General features: G+C 40.3%; 2 pseudogenes across 1 annotated transcript; one reads left to right on the plus strand and one right to left on the minus strand.

Annotated features, from left to right (window-relative positions):
• Nucleotides 1–283: 283 nt before the first annotated feature.
• LOC116634138 lies at nt 284–8,838 on the minus strand (annotated as a pseudogene). The gene is made up of 2 exons (XR_004299864.1): nt 8,803–8,838; nt 284–1,177 (listed from the first exon to the last, which is right to left on the minus strand). The product of XR_004299864.1 is annotated as a ferritin heavy chain-like (transcript).
• Nucleotides 8,839–10,566: 1,728 nt separating this feature from the next.
• On the plus strand, nt 10,567–11,516 carry LOC116634139 (annotated as a pseudogene).
• The last annotated feature ends 244 nt before the right edge of the window (nt 11,517–11,760 follow it).

The following is an 11,760-nucleotide window of genomic DNA, read 5'->3' on the forward strand; positions in this document are numbered from 1 at the left end:
ATTTTTTAAAAGCATTCTTCAGTTATATATACCTACTATAAATGAAGAAAGAATTTATCAAGATATCATCCATGTTTCTATCTTATTTTTCATGTACTATAAATTAGTGACCCTATGTCAAGTAAGCTTATATTTTAAAATGGGATTAGCGTACTTATAATTCCAAACATACCATCAAACAAGTGTATCTGTCTCCTGTGGAGATAATATAATGACCGAGTAGTGAAGAAGCAGAAGCTATGGTTTTTGTTGTTGTTGTTGTTGTTGTTTTTGTTTTGTTTTGGGTACCAAATTACTTTATTTGAAGAATGGTACAAATGAAAGAAGTTAAGTAGATGTTTTGGTACAACTTATAGAAAAGGTAAAGGTAACCCCAACATGCATGCACTGCCCTGGTGACGAGGGAAGTCACCCTTGTGACTATGGGAAGACAGCCTAAGGCTTAGCTCTCACTATCACTGTTTCCCAAGGTGTGCTTGTCAAAGAGATACTCTGCCATGCCAGATTCGGGAGCCCCCATCTTGCGCAGGTTGATTACGTGGTCACCCAATTCTTTGATGGATTTCACCTGCTCATGCAGGTAATGAGTCTCAATGAAGTCACACAAATGGGGGTCACTTTTATCAGTGGCCAGTTTGTGCAGTTCCAGTAGTGACTGATTCACGCTCTTTTCCAAGTGTAATGCACACTCCATTGCATTCAACCCGTTCTCCCAATCATCACGGTCTGGTTTCTTGATATCCTGAAGGAAGATTCGGCCACCTCGTTGGTTCTGCAGCTTCATCCGTTTCTCAGCATGTTCCCTCTCCTCATGAGATTGGTGAAGAAAATATTTGGTAAAGTTCTTCAAAGCCACATCATCGCGGTCAAAGTAGTAAGACATGGACAGGTAGAGGTAGGAGGCGTAGAGCTCCAGGTTGATCTGGCAGTTGATGGCGGCCTCCGAGTCCTGGTGGTAGTTCCGAAGCACCTACGAGGGGGACGCGGTCGTCATGGCGGCGGCTGAAAAGAGGCGGCGGCGAGCGGCGGCTGCGCGGCGCTGGAGCGGCAGGGGGCTTGGAGTGGTCCGAGGGCGCTAGGAGGAGATGGCGAAGCGCTGGCTCTGAACGCCGGCCGGGGTGGGGGATGAGCGCCGGGTTCCGTCCAAGCACTGTTGAAGCAGGAAACCGCGGCGACTCTCGGCGGAGACTCAGAAGCTATGGTTTTATAGTTTTTCACCAAAAAAGGAAAGACACATTGTGGAGAATGTATTTTTTTTTCATGCCGTAAGTTTATTTACAAACATATTGAGTATGTTGTTGTTGTTTTTCCCCCATTGCAGAGAATGTAAAACATTCATTCACGTAAAAAGGCACAGGTGGCTCTTAACAGAATATATATAAGAAACTATCCCATATGAATGCACATTTACCATAATAGAATTAGATCAAAACAATGACATATTTTTCACTCATATACACAAAAATTTGATGTTTCAGTATACACTAATTCCTTTTTTAAATATTCCTTTCTAGAGAAGAATGCTATTTCTAAGTGTTCCTAATACAACAAATCTATAGCCATGGCAACTGGTACCCCCTCCCCCGAAACAACCATTGTATGTCTGTGTATGCTAATAGAAAATTCATTGAAAACTAAATACAATATGAAGTAAGAGCAACTCCAATCAAAAGAAATCAAGAACTAGAGACGCTGATGCATCAACTCCTTCAGCAGAATAACCCGGAAAGGAAGTATCATTATCATTGCAACGCTGTGTTCCTCATACATATTTTATGAACTAAGTTTTTCACACACTTTAGAGGTTAGCAGTGCATTACATTTTTGTCTGCTGCTTGATTTAACAGAATGAAATGCCCTAAAGGCATTTATTAAAACCAGAGGAAGAAAAAAATGCGATTACTGTTAACCTCTGCCTATAACTTACAAAGGCTTTCATGAAACAAGTATCAAAGTGCACTCCAATCACAAAGTGAAATATGAGCTGTTTGGTCACTTAACACTCACTGTTACTTAGCATTTGCACACTAACATTAAATAGGTTTGTGTCAGCTTAAACCATGGCCTTTGTGCTCCAATGGCTAACTTCCAGAGTCCAAATGCATTAACATTTTGTAATTACCAAAACTTATAAAGGTTTATTTTTTAGCAAATACTGAGTTGTTTGCTTGCTTGTTCTTCTAACTTAACTTATGGAGCATCAGCTATGTGTAAAGTGCAATGGAATACCAGCTCCCCAAATATCACCAACACAACCTCTGTTGATATGACAATTCTGAATTTTTTGCTCACTGTGGTAAAGACTGACAAAGATTTCTGTGTCTCAGAGGGGAAAAGGCAAGGTCAGAATTTATGGAGAATTTGAAGTTTGGTTTCATTGGACCTTTCAGTGCAAGGGAATGATTAGGATTCTTTGTGCACAGACGGTAATATCACAGTTTAGAATTGCTAGAAACAGCAGGATAAGGATTTTAAGGCCAAAGGTTTGGGAGTTTGGGGCTTCAACAGTTGATCTTTCCCACTGAAGAATGAATGGGTCTTTCTGGAAGTTTCCCTGATCAAAAGGCTCCTAGAATAAAAAGATTATGCTAATGAAGGCAATGGAATAGTAAAATCATGTTAAGTAGACAGGAAGCTGCATTGTGGGGAGGTAGTTTGGTCTTCAGTGTCCTGCTAGTTGCTGAAGGGAGGAACAAAGCTGTATCTTCAGTATCTCTAAAGTGGAACTATAGCATAAAAAAATATCTCTGGGTGTAACCACCTTAAACAGATACACAAGATGAAAACTGAGACCTACATAATGGTCAATTAGGCATGGGGGTTCTAATTTTCATAATAAATGCATGTGTGCAAATGTATTCAGAGTCGAATTATATTTATTAACAAATGTCTTTGTGCTTTTAAAATAGAATCTGACTATATCACTGTTTGCACATATCATTAGAATTATATCAATTGCATAAAATAATGTTTAAAATGCCCTGCTACAGAGAAGCATATGAGAAAGGGAGTCAGGAAAAATTCACTGGCAAAATTGAATAAAGAAAACGGATGTTAAGGAGAGTTTTGAAAATAAAGTGGGGAAGGTATCTTAAAAAGTACAGAGTCGATCACATATACTATGTGCTACAAAGGCTTCCTACCTGAAGGAAAAAGCAGGCACCAGAGTAGAAATGAATATATTCATATGTGGGAAGATTGCAGTCAAGAGATCAATGTTTTGAAGTGGACAGGCGGCCATTCAAGGGGCCTAATAATGTGAAATCTGTGACACAATGAAGTCTTCTCAGACTCCCCAAGTGCTGGAGGAGATTCTTTCTCTGGACCACATAGCTTTTTGGTGCAGAAAAGGGGTAAGTGAATCGAATGATTGGGAAAATAGCAAAGTTGTGAATGTATTTACACAAGAAAAGGAATGAAAATATGCACACAGGAGGAAAGAAAAGATCCTAAAGGCATGAAAAGAAATACTGATGGAAAGAGGAGAGAAAGGGAAAAGGAGAAAGGAAAAATAGAGAAGGAGAGAGTGTCAGAGAGAAATTGAAAGCAACTTTGAGAGCGAGCAGCAGTGGGCTGAAGGCTCAGAAGGGTTGGTGAAGAACCACTGCCAGGAAAAGTGTGATCGGGAGAGAGGTCTAGTCCGGATTTTAGGCAGTTTTGCTATGTGATAGGTAGTGCGTTTTCACCCCTGTGCTAACCCCAGCACATACATTGCATGCATATCACCACCAAGACAGGTCTTTCTTAAAGAGAGAACAATGTCCATGCAACCGACCTAATAGGACAAGGCAAATCCCAATCAACCATTACTGAGCTGTTAAGGAAGATAAGGTCTGAACCAAGACAAAACACAACATTCTCCAAGGCTTGGGCAAAGAAGAGCTTCTGAAAAGGCATTGCCAGATGATAAAGCTGGGAGGCAAGGGGAAAAGAACTCATCCACTGACTGTACGGCATGTGTCACACACCTCATATTTTCCATTCCATTTTATATTTTCTCAGGGCCATGGAGTGAGTTTCACTATTCCTGTATTAGAGATGAGAAAACTAAGACTCCTCAGTCCCTTAGGCATGACATTATGCCACCCCAACTTGTCTCAGGTTGATTAACTTCTCAGAGAGACTAAACCTTGCCTGAGGACAAAGACAGGGGAGTGGCACTCTTCCTTTGAATTTTTAATTCACTACCCTCAATTTATGAGAATGTGTCAACTGCCTGAATATAGCACATCTGTCTTACCTTCAAGCAACGTCTCTCGCTAAAAGCCACGAGTAGCAGATGAGACAGAGGCAATCAATAAATTGAAAGAGAGAAGCTTTAGTTTGTGGGGGGGAATCGTTTCCAGTTTTAATCTCACAGCTTCTTCCCTATACCCTCCTCCTCAACTTAAGCCCCCACACCTTGAGTTGGCAAGATGCACTGCAAGGCAGTGTTCATCCAGCACTGATAACACATCAAGGCAAGGAAGAACATCTCGGGGAGGAAGAAAATACAGAAGTCACACTGAACCACAGTTTGAAGAGAGATTGTGCTGACAAGGAGTTCTAGAAAATGAAAAACCTCACTAGTGATCACAAATCAAAGGGTATTAGGATAAGGCAGAAGGAGCATTCAATTTTCATAATGTAATACAGCCTTGGATAAATTTGACAGAATTACATACGTTAGTGGGACTTATAAATGTACTCATTATGGAGAAAAAAGTAAAGGTCACACTTTATTAAAGTTAGTCATAACCCAATTTGTCATCCCTGTAAATAACACAAATAAATATACAAATTAAGTGCATGACATTTGCTTTTTTCCTAAAAAAAAATATATATATATACACTAGAAGGATCATTAATTTCTTAAAAGTCCCCTATATAGCATTGCTTCATGGTATCATCTACTACCTGAAGTAGGAAAAGCTGTGTCCATTTAAATAAGGAAATAAGGAAAAAGAAAAGGCACCATGGCTGAATCATAAGAATAAAAGGAAAACGAGATGATTGCTGAGAGTGTTGGCAGGGATCATATTATGCAGGGTCTTGTGAGTCACTGTAAGGATTTGGGGCTTTATCACAGGAGCAGCAGAAAGACACTGTAGAATTCTAAGCAAAAGAGTAACAACGTTAGGTTTGTCTTTTGAAAAGATCATTCTGACTGCTTGATGAATAATGAATCACAAAGTGGTAAGAGTGTGCTCCTGGTGGGAAGCATTTAGGGGACAACCTCAGAGTGCCAGACAGAGGTGACACTGGCTTGAACTAGAGATTTGCCCATGGAGATGGAGAGAAAATGACCTGAGAAAACTGCTGGGAGGTTAGAATTCCATAGATTTGGTGATTTCGTGGATGCCTGGGGTAAGAGAGGTGCTGAGAGTGGATCTCAGGGTTCGGGCAGGAGCAGCTGAATGGTCAGTGTGACAATATGCTGAGTAAGGAAATACTGACAGGAGATTATTAGCTCCATTTTGAGGATGTTCAGTTTGAGGTACTTGAAAGGCATCCAAGTACAGCTATAATGTACATAAACAAGATCTAGTGTTCAGAAGGGAAGTAGACTAAAGATAGGAACTTGGAAACCATCCTCACATACACAGAAAATGAACTCATGTCCATAGATGAGAGAAGCAGGGAGAAGAAAGAAGGTTATGGATAAGCCTGGGAAAATCCAACATTCACATTTGGGGTTGAAGAGATTTTGGCAAAGATGATTAGGAGAAAGAGGATCCAGAGGCAGGAAGAAAAAACAGGAATCACAGAAACCACTGTGACATGTACTGTGGATATTTTTCATATGTCGTTTCTAATCTTTATATCAGGTATATAAGATTAAATGGAAAAATAAATGAATGAATACTCATAAAAATATCTACCCTGGAGAGAAATTAAGCCTAAGGACTTCCTATAAGGTGAATTCACCTCTAAAGTACTCCATGCTACCTTACGTTTCCCCCAAAGACCATGGACAGCATAGCACCAGTCACTATTACATTGTAGAAATATGGAACCAGTTGATTGCTAAAAACATGAATTTTAATAGAACATGATATGGACTTTTATTCAAATATATTGAAAAGAGAATAAGGAAATAAGGAAATAAGGAAAAAATGCACTTCTGGGGGAAAAAATGCACTTCCTTTCCTTTCCTCCTATTTCAAAGCTAAAAATAATGCTTAAAAAATTTAAATTGTGGGGAAGCGTGGGTGGCTCAGTCAGTTAAGCATCTGCCTTGGGCTCAGGTCATGATCCCGGGTCTTGGGATCAAGCCCTGAGTTGGCTCCCTGTCTGCTTCTGCCTCTCCCTCTGCCCCCCACCCCTCCCCCACTTGCACTCTCTTGCTCATATTCTCTCTCTCTCTCAAATAAATAAATAAAATATTTTTTAAAAAATTTACTATGGTCAACTAATCTTCGACAAAGCAGGAAAGAATGTCCAATGGAAAAAAGTCTCTTCAACAAATGGTGTTGGGAAAATTGGACAGCCACATGCAGAAGAATGAAACTGGACCATTTCCTTACACCACACACAAAAATAGACTCAAAATGGATGAAAGACCTAAATGTGAGACAGGAGTCCACCAAAATCCTAAAGGAGAACACAGGCAACAACCTCTTCGACCTCAGCCGCAGCAACTGCTTCCTAGAAACATCACCAAAGGCAAGGGAAGCAAGGGCTAATATGAACTATTGGGACTTCATCAAGATAAAAAGCTTTTGCACAGCAAAGGAAACAGTCCACAAAATCAAAAGACACCCGACAGAATGGGAGAAGATATTTGCAAATGACATATCAGATAAAGAGCTAGTATCCAAAATCTATAAAGAACTTCTTAAACTCAACACCCAAAGAGCAAATGATCCAATCATGAAATGGGCAGAAGACATGAACAGACATTTTTCCAAAGAAGACACCCAAATGGCCAACAGACCCATGAAAAAGTGCTCAACATCGCTCGGCATCAGGGAAATCCAAATCAAAACCTCAATGAGATACCACCTCACACCAGTCAGAATGGCTAAAATTAACAAGTCAGAAAACGACAGATGTTGGTGGGGATGTGGAGAAAGGGGAACCCTCCTACACTGTTGGTGGGAATGCAAGCTGGTGCAGCCACTCTGGAAAACAGTATGGCGGTTCCTCAAAAAGTTGAAAATAGAGCTACCCTATGACCCAGCAATTGCACTCCTTGGTATTTACCCCAAAGATACAAATGTAGGGATCCGAAGGGGTACGTGCACCCCGATGTTTATAGCAGCAATGTCTACAATAGCCAAACTATGGAAAGAGCCAAGATGCCCATCGACAGATGAATGGATAAAGAAGATGTGGTATATATGTACAATGGAATATTATGCAGCCATCAAAAGGAATGAAATCTTGCCATTTGCAATGATGTGGATGGAACTGGAGGGTATTATGCTGAGCGAAGTAAGTCAATCAGAGAAAGACATGTATCATATGACCTCACTGATAATCTCAGGAAACAAACTGAGGGTTGCTGGAGTGGTGGGGGGTGGGAGGGATGGGGTGGCTGGGTGACAGACATTGGGGAGGGTATGTGCTATGGTGAGCACTGTCAATTGTGTAAGACTGTTGAATCACAGACCTGTACCTCTGAAACAAATAATACATTATATGTTAAAAAAAAAGAGAAGAAGAAGAAGATGGCAGGAAGGGAAGAATGGAGGGGGGGATATCAGAGGGGGAGACGAACCATGAGAGACTATGGACCCTGAGAAACAAACTGAGGGTTCTAGAGGGGAGGGGGGTGGGAGGATGGGTTAGCCTGGTGATGGGTATTAAAGAGGGCACGTACTGCATGGAGCACTGGGTGTTATACGCAAACAATGAATCATGGAACACTACATCAAAAACTAATGATGTAATGTATAGTGATTAATATAACATAATAAAAAAAATTTAAATTGTGCTTTCTAAACATTTCAATTATTTTCCACTGGTAGTTTTAATAATTTTCAAAATCTTGCTTGAGGATGAGCAGAGTGAAATCTGAAAGCATAAGAATGGAAGGAAATAAGGAAAATGTTACCAGAACTAGGTGCTATAAAATTGAGCAAGCAGAATGCTGTCTGTGTATAATTGGAGAAAATAGATCTTTACTTGAGGGTTTAGGACTGGATGACAGATAATAATGAGTTTTCATCTCAGCTTCCTATTTGTAAACCGGAAGTAGTATCGCTTACAAGATAGGCCTCAGAGGGTCAAAACAAATGATATTGGTAAAACTGTAGTTAGTACCAGGCTCACAGAAAGTATTCAATAAATATTCGTTCTTGGAAAGTCAAATTCAACTGAAGAAAAAAAATAAAGATTATCACACTGGCAAATAGAGAAAACAATGAATGAAGAGTACCTGGTCTTTTAAAATTCAAACAGGCTTTGTTGGAGATCTTTGTGAAGACCATCTTATATGGTGATTAAGAGCCCCAACACCACCATCACCACACTGCCAAGGTTCAATTCCCACCTCTACCACCTACCAGTGTAGAACATGGCTAAGTAGGTCAACCTCGCCCTGCCTCAATTTTCTTATCTATAAAATGTTAACAACAGTATCTACTTCACTGGCTTCTTTTGAAAATTAAGTGAATTAACACATATAATGTAAATATATGTGAAGTTAATAGATATAGAGCACTAAATACATTCCTACACAAGGCAAGTGCTCAAAAAGGGTAACCTTTTATTATCTACACATATGGAACAGTAATTCTATGGCAGGATATGAGATATTAATTCCTACCCTAGTCTTGCTGGTACAGGAGAGAAAGAATAACAGATTTTCTCTTTTACCTTCACCTTAGAAGAACAGCCAAGACTTGTGTCCATGGTCTAATTTCCTTATTACCTATGCCCTTGAGTCAAGTTTTTGGCTGCCTTAGGATTCATAGGCATAACTGGAAAAAAAAACCCACTAAGCTCTTGGATCATAAGATTAAGCACACAAATGTCCATCAACTGATGAATAAAGAAGATGTGGTACATATATACAAGTGAATATTAGTTAGCCATAAAAAAGAATGAAATTTTGCCATTTCCAACCATGTGGATGGAGGTAGAATAATTATGCTAAGTGAAATAAGTCAGTCAGAGAAATTTATTTTTTTTAATTTTTTTAAAGATTTTATTTATTTTTGCACGTGCACAAGAGAGCACCAGAGTGCTCATGTGTACAACTGAGGGGTGGGGAGGGGGCAAAGGGAGAAGCAGACTCCCTGCTGAGTAGAGAGCCCATGTTGACTCTATCCCAGGATTCTGGGATCATGACCTGACACTTAACCCACTGGGCCATCCAGGAGCCTTCAGTTAGAGAAATTTAAATACCCAATGATTTCACTCATACGTGGAATTTAAGAAACAAAACAGATGAACATAAGGGAAAGAAAAGAAAAGAGAGGGAGGCAAAGATAAAATGGTTTAACTATAGAGAACAAACTGAAGGTTACTGGAGAGGAAGTGGGCAGGGGGATGTGCTAAATGGGTGATGGGTACTAAGGAGGGCACTTGTGATGAGCACCAGGTGTTACATATAAGTGATGCATCACTAAATCTATACCTGAAACTAATATTGTATGTTAACTAACTGGAATTTAAATAAAAATTTTTTTTAAAAAAGTAAGTAAGTGTCTAGTGCTGGAATCCTGGGAAAGAATGACATGACTCAGAGACCAAGATTCCTGAAGACCTGAAAAACAGAGGCAAGCTCTACAAAAGCCATAGATTTATATACTCGATGCATGCAGAAACCCGGATACAGAGGGAGTTGCTGGATGCTTTGGATTCTGAACACAATAGCAAGTGTTTCCATTTAATCAAGCTTGTTGTATATCCCAACTACCATGTCTGCCATATGTCTACGGCCAGATATGAGCATATCAGTGTCTCACAAAGTTCCCAACTGTGGCGATGGTGATAAAAATAGTAATTAACCTGGCTATTGCCATTTTGGTGCACCTAAGCCCTAAAATATCCTTACAGGCTAATGGAGAAAGAGAAGGAGCCAGTATTAAGTAATATAGAATTTCCTATCAACACCACTGCGTGGGGACTTGAAAACAGTTTTATTTAAAAAAAAAAAAAAAGTTTTAATGACCTTCACTGTATCTGAATTTTGTGGGTTCCATTCAACCAAATAAGAGTTCTGTTATGAATGCAGAGTACTTATTATATTGACCTAGTTGAGGTTGTTCTAACCTTGTTCTAAACTAACTGGACACTGACTATTTTACAATCCTTTTGGAAGTTGCACCTAAGGATATAATGAGTTTAATAAAAATGGTGCAATGCCACACACTTACTGATAGGGTATTTCTTTTTATCTAAGTATGTGACATGAAAAATAGGAAATAACAGGCAACTACTAAAATAAATATGTATTATGAGTTGAGTTGGGTATGAAAATCACTTTAAGGAACAAGGCCTTAATATATAATCTGGTGTCTATATTGAGTTTTAAGACATATATGGACCTTCAGAGATACGTTCGTTAGATTACTCCTTTTTGCCCGTGGACGCCGCCGAGTAAGCATCGTTAAAGTCTCCCCTCCCACCCCCGTCATGTCTAAGTCAGAGTCTCCCAAAGAGCCTGAACAGCTGCGGAAGCTCTTCATCAGAGGTTTGAGCTTTGAAACAACCAATGAGAGTCTGAGGAGCCATTTTGAGCAATGGGGAACACTTACAGACTGTGTGGTAATGAGAGATCCAAACACCAAGCACTCCAGAGTCTTTGGGTTTGTCACGTATGCCCCTGTGGAGGAGGTGGATGCAGCCATGAATGCAAGGCCACACAAGGTGTGGCCCAAAAAAGGGCTGTCTCAAGAGAAGATTCTCAAAGACCTGGTGCCCACTTAACTATGAAAAATATTTTTGTTGGTGGCATTAAAGAAGACACTGAAGTACACCACCTAAGAGATTATTTTGAACAGTATGGGAAAATTGAAGTGATTGAGATCATGACTGACCAAGGCAGTGGCAAAAAGAGAGGTTTTGCTTTTGTAACATTTGATGACCATGACTCTGTAGACAAGGTTGTCATTCAAAAATACCACACTGTGAATGGCCACAACTGTGAAGTAAGGAAAGCCCTATCTAAGCAAGAGATGGCTAGTGCTTCATCCAGCCAAAGAGGTTGAAGTGGTTTTGGAAACTTTGGTGGTGGTCTTGGAGGTGGTTTTGGTGGGAATAACTTTGGCCGTGGAGGGAACTTCAGTGGTCAAGGGGGCTTTGGTGGCAGTCGAGGTGGTGGTGGGTATGGTGGCGGTGGGGATGGCTATAACGGATCTGGTAATGATAGAAGCAACTTTGGAGGTGGAGGAAGCTGTAATGATTTTGGCAATTACAACAATCAATCCTCAAATTTTGGATCCCTGAAAGGAGGAAATTTTGGAGGCAGAAGCTCTGGCCCCTGTGGTGGTGGAGGCCAATACTTTGCCAAACCACGAAACCAAGGTGGCTGTGGTGGTTCCGGCAGCAGCAGGAGCTACGGCAGTGACAGGAGGTTTTCATGACTGCCAGGAGACAAGGCTTAGCAGGAGAGGAGAGCCAGAGGAGGGACGGGGAAGCTACAGGTTACAACAGATTTGTGAACTCGGCCAAGCACAGTGGTGGCAGGGCCTCACTGCTACAAAGAAGACATGTTTTAGACAATACTCATGTGTATGGGCAAAAAACTTGAGGACGGTATTTGTGACTAATTGTATAACAGGTTATTTTAGTTTCTGTTCTGTGGAAAGTGTAAAGCATTCCAACAAA

The sequence above is a fragment of the Phoca vitulina genome, unplaced genomic scaffold (assembly GCF_004348235.1).
Source record: "Phoca vitulina isolate PV1807 unplaced genomic scaffold, GSC_HSeal_1.0 scaffold8, whole genome shotgun sequence".
Taxonomy (NCBI): Eukaryota; Metazoa; Chordata; class Mammalia; order Carnivora; family Phocidae; genus Phoca; species Phoca vitulina.